Raw genomic sequence first — 10372 nt, forward strand, 5'->3', positions numbered from 1 at the left:
AATTATCCTGGTTAGTTGCTCCAAGAGAATGTCCTAAAGCTTTAAGAAAAAGAAAGCACAAAGGCAACAGGCAGTGAACTTAAGTATTGTAATTTCATTTCTTCTTTCAAGTCTTATGTTTTAACATTGATTAAATATCCAGAGTGTACTAGCATCTGGTCAGAACATGTACAATTACAGTCTTCACCAGTAAGAATATTAAGTAAGGTCCACAAAGCACCTAAGGCAGAGATAGCTGTTGGTTCTGAGCTTTCATTTCTTTCTCTCTTTTTTTTCTTAATTTATCAGTATACAATGTAGTTGATTTTTGTGTCCCTTTACCAATTCCACCTTTTCCTCCCTCCCTCTACTCCCTCCCCTGCCCCCATCAACATCATACTGTTCACTTGTCTTAACAAGTTCAAGGAATTGTGATTGTTGTGTCCTCTTTTCACCTGCCCCATTTGTTTATTTATTTATTTATTTTATTAGCTCCCACAAATAAGTGAGAAAATGTAAAAGCACTTAGAAATGTCTATTGGATGTGGGATTATGCTAATAACTATTAGCATAATGGCATAGTTATTATTAGCATAAGATATTACTAGTTAATAAGGGGGTCTGGCATAAGTGTCAAGCTTAGTTTTTCTGGCAGGAGATTTCAGACACTGGTGTCAGTCATCATAAAGATTCTCTATTCTTCTATTTCGATAACATGCCTCAAATCTCAACCTGATTATTTCATAAATGGGGGAATCTCTGCTCCCTGGTATCCCATTAACATTTTGCCTGAGATAAGGGTGAGGTTGGCTAAGAGTCCTATGTAAGTTAGTCTCATGCATATATACATGTTGGTTCCAATAAAGCCCCCTCAGTTTGGGTCATTGAAAATATTATGTCCTTTACATACACAGCTATAGTTCTGATTATATATCAGCAGAGCATGCTCTCAGAATTGATCTTCTGGTAGAGGCAATGCATTTGTATTAACCCTGACTATACTTTCTCTCTCATGAAAGACAGCCAACCAAGGTTGGAAATGCAATGTGTGGTTCGTATCTAGCCAGCAAATATGTTTGACTCATGTGCCAACTGAAATGTCTCAATATTCAAGTCTAGTTGGAAAACATTCCATGACTGATTATCAGTGTCTGCCAGGAGCTCAGGAGGGGAGAACGATGGCACGTGCACCATACAACTTGTTCACCAGTCATGCTGAGAACCCAAAATGTTATAATAATATTACTTTTAGTTTTAATCAGCTGAACATGACAGCAACTTCACGAAATAGCAACTAGCCAGCAAGAGATAAGAGGGATCCCTGAAAACATTGAAAAACTAACCATGGAATTTCTTAAATGTTGATTTAACATTCCAAAACATTCTAGGGAGATAACCTTAATTTTTCTTAGAAATAGTAGGGAAGAACAACAGTTAATTTTGATCAAATTGAAAGAACGATTAAATTTAGTTACTACTACATTTAATTTAAATTTAATTTAGTTACTACTAAATTTAATGAAGGTTACTACTTCATTAGCAATACTAGCATTACTAAACCTTTATTCCTGCTTGTGTGTGTGTTTCTGCTCTTTTTAAAAGGAGTCACAAGGAGCACACACCAGTCAAAGTATTATAATTCCATTTTAAGTAAACATTTTGAATTTTTAGGAACAAAAAGATTGTCAGTATTATTACTTGACCTTATAAAATTATGCAATATGAAATAGAGCAATGTTATCCAAATGTAGAATTATTTCTGTAACAAAATATGGATAATAAAAACAATTCTACTTGCCTCCTTTAATCTGAATTTGGGAAAGGAAATGGTGTTTTACTTAAAACTAAATGAGTCTATTGGGAATTTAAAAGCTTCTCTGCTGTTTTCCTTTTTTGCAACCCATATAAGTAGTTGCTTTGTGTTTTATTTTCCAGTCGCCCATTTTTTTCCATCTCCACAGCCCCATGAAATTGCTTGAGGCAAACCAGATCTTCGTACAGCTAAACAGATCTCAATCCTCAAATTTCACCCCTTAGGCTATCATACATTAAAATCTACAGTCTGAAAGCCTAAAGAATTTAGCAGTACCCCAGTTCATTTATGTGAATGATTATATCAAAAATATCACCTAAAAACTTGTTTCTTGTCTCTAATGACAAGAAAGCATTAAAGCATATTAAGAAGAAAAACAGTAAAAAAAAAATATACAAATAATGCTAGTTGCATTAGATATTTAAGTTGCAGTGGCTTTATTATGTCTTTTTTTTAAAGCATGTTTGTACACAGATTTCTATACTTGCAAGACTCTTCATCAACCATTAGCTGAGGCATGTAGTTTTGCTGCAATTAAATTTTCCTATCAAGACTGAATTAAAAATTTTTATGCATATGCACATATGAGAGTCCTTCAAAAAGTTCGTGGAAATATAGAATTAAAAGATAATACAAATCTTTCCATGAACTTTTTGGAGACCCCGCATACATATGTGTTGGTGCTCTCCATGTGTGTGTGTGTGTGTGTGTGTGTGTAATGTCCTATTTCTACAAAGGAGATTAGGCAACATAGTCATACAGGCCATCCCATGTAACAATTTTAACCAGACAATACAGTATAGAGATTGAATGTTACCTAAAACCTTCTACTCCAAAAACTTTAGACTCTCTAGACCAGTGACTTACATACCTGTCAGACCACCTTATGATTGATTTTGGCTGTTTTTATAAATCAGTTTGGCTGCTCAAATTGCAAGACTGTGTTACCAAACATAGTTTAAATTGTAAAGTACATTCTAAGTAACGTCTCAGAAAATGCTATCAAGTTGAGTCTGAGTTTCTTTTTCCTACATTTTGACACATCAGAGGCAAATGGCAAAACCTACAGCTGCTTCTCTCTGACCTTGCAATTTAACATTGTTCCTTCCTACCCAAAAGTCACTAGATCTTAACTGAAAAATAATTGAGTTAATTGACTTCCTGAATAAGCTGTTCTGTGAAATTAGGATAGATCTATAAGCTCTCAATTAACTACAGTTTAACCATAAGGAGTGTTCAACCAGAGAATTCCTATTTGCTATAGCACGTTAAGGGAAATGAGAATTAAAAGGAAACTAGTTTTCATTGCCGGTCAAGAAAATTACATCACTTTCCAGGGGATGACCAAGATAAATTATCTGGTACTCCAAACACTTATTTGACAAATTTTTTTTTGAAAGTTTGCTATGTTTCAACCTATGCTTATCTATAATTTTTTTAAATTAAGTGTTTAACTGCCTATGAAATAAATATGAGCTTGGGAAAGAACACTGATCATTTTTTTGCCAGCATGTAATATATATTCAGTTTCAATATTTTTGTGATACACACACACACATACACATATATATGTATGTCTATATATACAGCAGCCACAAAATACTGTAATAATCTCATTAGCCAATTTTGGGGGAAAAACATCTGAGAATCAGACTGTTTTGCTTTAACTATTATCATCTATTTTCTTTATTATATAATAATTGGGAGGGGAAACATTAGTCAGTAAGAAAATAATTGGATTCAATCTTATAACGTGGCCTCATGAAGATATTGAGAATATTATTTTTTCACTGTGCTTAGCATATGTGTGTTTTAAACAATTTTATAATATTGAAGTGATTCACTTTCTTTTATACTTTTCCATGAATGTAAATAGTGTTGTGCTGGCAAATGTTTAATATCTGGCTCTTGAAGTAGGGGGAATTCTGATTTATATATAACTTGTCAAGCTATAAAATTCAAACTTGGCAGGTCTTCAGATCTCAGTGAGTAAGGAAAATCCAGCCAACTCTTAGTAAAGCAGTTAAGTGATTTTTAAGCAACGAAGTTTTGAAATGACAAGAGGAACTTATAAAACTTTTCCATTAAGTTTCAAGGTTAATCAAGGAGGTAAGGCTACTGCAGTTAAAGCATATGTTATCCATAATAACCCAAACCATAGAAAGTCAGCTATCCAGCTCACCTGGACCCGAGTCAGATAGTAGCACCACAAATGTGTGATGAGAGAAATTCAAGTCTTCATTGTTTTGCTTTCACTTATTCCTTACAAACTTTTATAGTGTTGAATTGAGATCAGGCTATCGAGGACACGTCCAATAGAAGTGTGCCAGTTCTTAGAATTATCAGCTTCCGATTTCGAAGCCTTGTTTCCTACATGAAAGACTTTAAAGAAGGGCTTTTAAAAGCCTGATGTATTTGAGCAGCCACACCTACACTGCGGTCCTGACGTTAGATGAAAAGGTCACCTGAATATATACCACATTCTGGGATCAGTTCCTGTGAGACACATGTGGCATCCATTATCTCATTACTCTGTACATCTCGTCAACAAAGAAATGTTAGGTCTTTACAAAGACCATGCAAATGTAGGAGTAACACAGTCTAGAGATCCTCAGAGCCAAAGAGGACACCTACAATCTGACCCTTATTCACTCTTTAAGAGTGAATGACCTTTTAGGAGAAAAAGATCCATCTGACCTTTGTTGAGCTAAAATCAAGTGGGGGAAAGGTAAACATCAGGAATAAAAATGAAAATTAATAACAACAGTTATTACATACATACATTATTTTATTTAACCTTCACAACAATCTCATGAAATAAAAGTTAATATCAGGAAATAGTTGTTTTATCCCTGTTTAATAGATAAGAAAACAAAGGCTTAGACTTTGGGCCAGGTCACAGAGATGTCAAGAGGAGAAGCCAGGATTTGTGCCCAGGTCTTCCCACTATGTAATACTACTTTGCCAGGATTTATGAACCTAGGTTTTAGAGTCTACATATTTAAAGCTTAAAAAAATGACTACCTAAATAATCATCAAGGTAGTTGGTAATCACAGTAGAACACACAAACTATTTAGAACTGAAAGACAAGAGAACTGTCTATTGAAATATATAGAATTCATTTAACACAGTTGTTAAAGATGAATTTATATCCTCATGTGATTTTTACAATATAAGAAAAACTGAAGATAAAGACAAATACACACCTCAAAACACTAGGAAAAATATATTTAAAGAAAGCAGAAAATAAGAAAATTATTTAAGAGTGTAATAAGTCATAGAATAGAAAAGAAACAATAGAAAGAATCTGTAAGAACAAATGATAGTTTTGTAAAAAAAAAAATAATAAAATCAACTTACCTGTGGCCAGATTAATAAATAAAAAAGCCATAAATACCTGATATTAAGAACATAAAAAATATAATTACACATACAGCAGTGATTAAATATCACATGAGATTAGTACTACAAATAATTTTATGTAAAAATTGAAATTATAAGTAAAATCTATTATCTTCCAGAAAAAATTAATGGCCAAAATTGACAAAAAAAAATCTTTTAATGAATAAACCTAATTGTTATGAACTGTCAAGTATCTGAGATATTACCCTACCAAGAAGCTAATTAGTTAGCCTGCCAGAGTTTCATAGATGCAAGAAAAAAACATGAGACTCCCAAGTCAGAGACAAGGAACAGTAATATCGCTCATGGCAGTAGCCAGAGGATCAGTATATTCTTGCACCAGTTCCTTGAGTGACCAACTCCTACAAGGCATCTGAATGGAGCAAAATAATACCTATACATGCAGCAAGTTATGTTACAAAAAAAGAAATTCTGAGCTTAAGAAACCGGAATCTTATTTAAGGGGTACAAAACATGCCAACTCATGGCTCTGGAGGGAGACATAATTGTTCTTATACTTAAGTAACCAAACGTGAACTTTGCTCCAGAGGGAGGCAGTGTATCTTCCAAGGATGTTTACTACCCAAACATACATAAAAAGACAGTATAGAACAAAAGGTCAGTGCCTCACTGAAAGACATGCAAATACATGGCCCTAAAGAAGGAAGGCAGACCAAAGAGCTAGGCCACTAGAAGCAGGGCTTGTCAAGTGAAAAATTGCCCAGAACTATGAGAATATTGAGTTTCTCCCATTTGGTGGAATGACTACATCAAATTATAGTTGCCACTGAGACTGAGCAGGAGCAGTCACAGCAGTACAGTGGACACTGGGTTTCAGCTTAGTTGAGCCATCGTGGACCAGGCATTTCACTTTCAACAAGAGCCTAGTAGAAAGCTGATAGTTGCTTTTCAAAAAGAGTGAATTTGGTGGTGGTGTCAGGGAGACAAAAGATTTCAAACACCAGGAGGTGCCTCTGGTTGAAGTCTTCCCTGTTTCCCCAAAATTCTAATCATAAAAATCATCGGTCACATTACTTGTAGTTCAAAGGAGTCATTGGGGTTGTGGGGGCATGAAACAATTTGCAGGATAGCTTCCAATGCAACCCGTGGTTTGGACCCCACTTAAATGATGCTGATCTATGTGTTAGCTGATATAAAGTACCATGTAGGATACCAAGTGAGGAGCATATGATTGCCGATACCCAAATTGTCCAATAAAGTGTAGGGCTTTCTTATGGTGGCAAAGGGATGAAAACACTGCAGTTTTTTCTTGACTGCTAGAGAGATTGAGCATTTTGAATTCACCCACACAGTCCCTAGAAACATTGCTTGACAAAAAGACTTCTGAATTTTCTCAAGATTTATCAGCCACCCTAATGGCAAAGGTGTGATAATACGGTAGTCCAGAGCACTGAGGCTGAAGGGGGATATCAGTATGGAATCCACAGATATAAAGAAGCTAAGAGAATATTAAGAGCAAATTTATGTCATTAAATTTAACAACTTAGATGACATAAAAAAAAATGCCTTCAAAGACACAAATTGCCAAAACTGACACAAGAAGAAATGGAAAATGTGAACAGTTCAAAATATGTAAAATTAAATTTAATTTATAGTAAAAATCTTCCTTCAAAGAAAATTTCCATGCAAAATGGCTTCACTAGAAAATTCAAACAGTTAAGGAAAAAATAAAACCAATTTAATACAAACTCTGTCTAAAAATATGAGGTCATCATAACCCTGATATCAAAACCAAACACAAACATTATCAAAACAAAAACAAAACCCAAATCACAGACCAATATCTCTCCTGAACAAAGACTCCAATATCCCTGACAAAATATTAATGAATTGAATTCAGCAATATATAAAAATGATAATACTTCATGAGACAGGGGTTTTTATCCTTCAGGAATCCTTGACTAGTTTAACATTAAAAAATAAATCACTGTATTTCACTACAGTAACAGAATAAAGGAAAAAAATGTCACGATCAACTCAATTTATGCAGAAAAAGAATTTGATAAAATTTAAAACCCATTCATGATTTTAAAAAAATTTTAACCTACTAAGAATAGAAAGAAACTTAACCTGATAATTGGGAACTATGAAAATTTACAGCTAACATTATAGTTAATAGTGGGAAAAATAATAAACACTTTGCTCTTAACACTGGGAACAAAACAAAAGTAACCATTATCCTGGATTTTGTACTTATTATTCCTGTGTTGCTTCTTTATGTGTGGGTGTGTGTACTTTTTATTTTTTTAACCACCTATGTTTAGTTTTGCGATTTTTTTGAACTTTATAAAAATTGAGTTATTCCATGCATAGTTCTGGGATTTGCTTTTTTTTCACTCAGCATTATACTTCTAAGGTACGTCTGTACTGCTGCTGTCTCTTTGCTCATTCATTTTTCTCTCTGTTATATTCTACTGTGGGAACATATCACAATTTATTCAGTATCATCTGTTGTATATGTTAATGTATTATTAAATTCGCCCTTTAGTCTTCACACTAAGGGTGTATGTGGTTTATTCACCACCCTTATGACATTGCGAGATTGTCTGTGAGCTTATTTTACTAATGAGTTATGTACCTTCAAACGTTTTCTTGCTGTTCCTTAGTGTCGCCTTCTTTCAGATTGAAGAACTCCTTTTAGCATTTTTTGTAAGGCAGGTCTAGTGTTTGATGAATTCCCTTAGCTTTTGTTTGTCTGGGAAAGACTTTATTTCTCCTTCATATTTGGAGGTTAGTTGTGCTGGATATAGAATTCTTGGTTAATGGTCTTTTTTCTTCAACTCTGAATATATCATCTTATTCTCTTCTGGCCTGTAGGGTTTCTACTGAGAAATCTGCTGAGAGATGTATTGGAGCTCCACTGAATGCTATGTGTTTCTTTTCTATTGCTGCTTTAGGTTTTTGATAATTTGATTATGACAAGCCTTGTGGTGTTCCTCCTTGGGTTGCATTTGACTGGCGACCTCTGAGCTTCCTGTACCTGATGCTGTCATCCTTCTCAATACTTGGAAAATTTTCAGCCATTATTTTCTTGAATATGCTTTCTATACCTCTTCCTTTTTCCTCTCTGATGGGTATGCCAATTATGAGGAGGTTATTTTGCTTGAGAGAGTCCCCTATTTGCTGTATTTCAATTCCATTTTTTCTTATTCTTTTTTATTTTTCCTTCTCTGGATAGCTTCATATGTTTTATAGTCAAGCTCACTGATTCTTTCCTCTATTTGAGTAAGTCTGCTGTTACAGCTTTCTATCAAGTTTTTCAATTCAGATAATGTATTCTTTATTTCTTGAATTTTAATTTGGTTTTTTAAAATTGATTCTTTTCCTTTGTCAAGTTTCACTCTGCTCCAGAATTTTTTTCCATATATCATTTAATTTTCTGTCTGTATTTTCTTGTGATTCCCTGAAAATCCTTGAGGGTTTTTCTGAATTCTCTGTCAGACATTTCATAGATCTGCTGTTCCTCTGCATTTTTGCTCATGTTTTGGTTATTTCTCTGTTCTTTCTCAATCTTTGTGTCTTTATGTTGGTGCCTGGGCATTTCAGGAGACTACCACCTCTTCTAGGTTATATAGGTGGTTATTAAAGCTTTGTTTCCGGTCTGTGGGGTCCCCCCACCCATTCTACAGTGAATTAATAATAGCTACCACCATGACTCAGACACTATACAGGAACTAACACACAGTTCTGTGGCTAGTTTCTGAGTTTGGGGAACTTCCTGTGGGGACCAGGAAGTTCTGTGCTTGAGCTAAATTGCTATTTTGCTGCTGATTCTATCGGGGAGGCTTTTTGTGTGGATTATTAATCACTTCTATGTCTAGGCTGTGTGAAAATTCCAGCCCAGGACTGAGTCTTTCCTGTAGATTGTGTCCCCTGCAGTTCTATTGCCCTGACCAATTTCCACTGAGACCAGCTGCCCTTGCTGTGCCCAATGTTTCCCAGGTTGGCCAGCTTTTTGCCTTCACTCAAACTGCTTCCTGTGGGGCAGACTGTGTATGTATCCCTCAAAATAACTCATTTGCCTCTGGGAGGCTCTTTTCTTCAGTCAGCTGCATGGTAGCTCGCTTCTACAATGGGCCCAGGGGAATCCTGCCAGTAGTCTTCATGGCCTGGGGGCTGGTATGATGTACCCCAAAGCCCTCCTCTTCAAAAATTAATCTTTAAATGTATACCTCACTAGTTTTTAAATAAATATTTTCCCTATATAAGGCTTTCCTAAGAACTTAAACTCATAAGCTGTTTTAGTTGCAAGCATAAACTCGTCAAGTGATAATGAAAGTGAACCATCAGCTATTTTGTAATGTCTTATCTACACGATGTGTTTAGAGGCCCTGTTCTGTCCAGATATGACATCATTCAGTTGTCTAATAGTGAGTAAATGTGTAACAGATGGTTTCCATAAAAAAACTGGAGAAGGTGAAAAAATGGACACTTTGTAAATATATCTGTGCTGTATAATCCATCTAACATTAAGTGAGCACACAAAGCCCCCATGCAAGCTGGTGGGAGGTTCTATATAGAATGGTAGCAGAAGTCTTTGACTCTCCAAGGGGGAACTTTCCATACTTATACCAACTTGTGAGCCCATTAAGTAGATGCCTAAGCTCAATCTGAGAACTAAACCTCTCCCTACAAACTGTTTCTCCATCTGTTCGATTCATATGACCAAAAGCCCTGAACTTGAGGCGTCCTATTGGCCTAGGATCAAAGAGTGGTGGTGATATAAAGCAGAAGAAGATCAGGAGAGCAAAACGGCAGTATTTCCTTATGGCTGCTGAAACCCTATACACTGTACAAGCTTTAATTTTAAAACCTAAATGATACGCCTGCTTAATTTAATCAATTACATGCAGGTTAGGACAAACATTAGAAACTTCACCAAGTAAAGGGAGGCAAAAATTTTAATTATCAACAAGAACCTACCTAGGGCTGTTTCTTAATAATATCCAGTACTTATTCTGCTTTATTATGTTGTGTGCCTAATCAATGCATTTGCTTCATTATATTTCTAGTTAGTTTGCAAGTTACTCAATGATAAATCATATACTTTATATTTCCTTCACATTCTGGATATTGCTAATATAAAATTAGTTTAAAATGTGAAGATTTTTTAAATCTTTATTTTGTCTATACTACCTTGGCTGTAGGAACAGCAT

This window comes from Galeopterus variegatus, unplaced genomic scaffold (assembly GCF_000696425.1).
Source record: "Galeopterus variegatus unplaced genomic scaffold, G_variegatus-3.0.2 Scaffold4945, whole genome shotgun sequence".
NCBI classification, from domain to species: domain Eukaryota; kingdom Metazoa; phylum Chordata; class Mammalia; order Dermoptera; family Cynocephalidae; genus Galeopterus; species Galeopterus variegatus.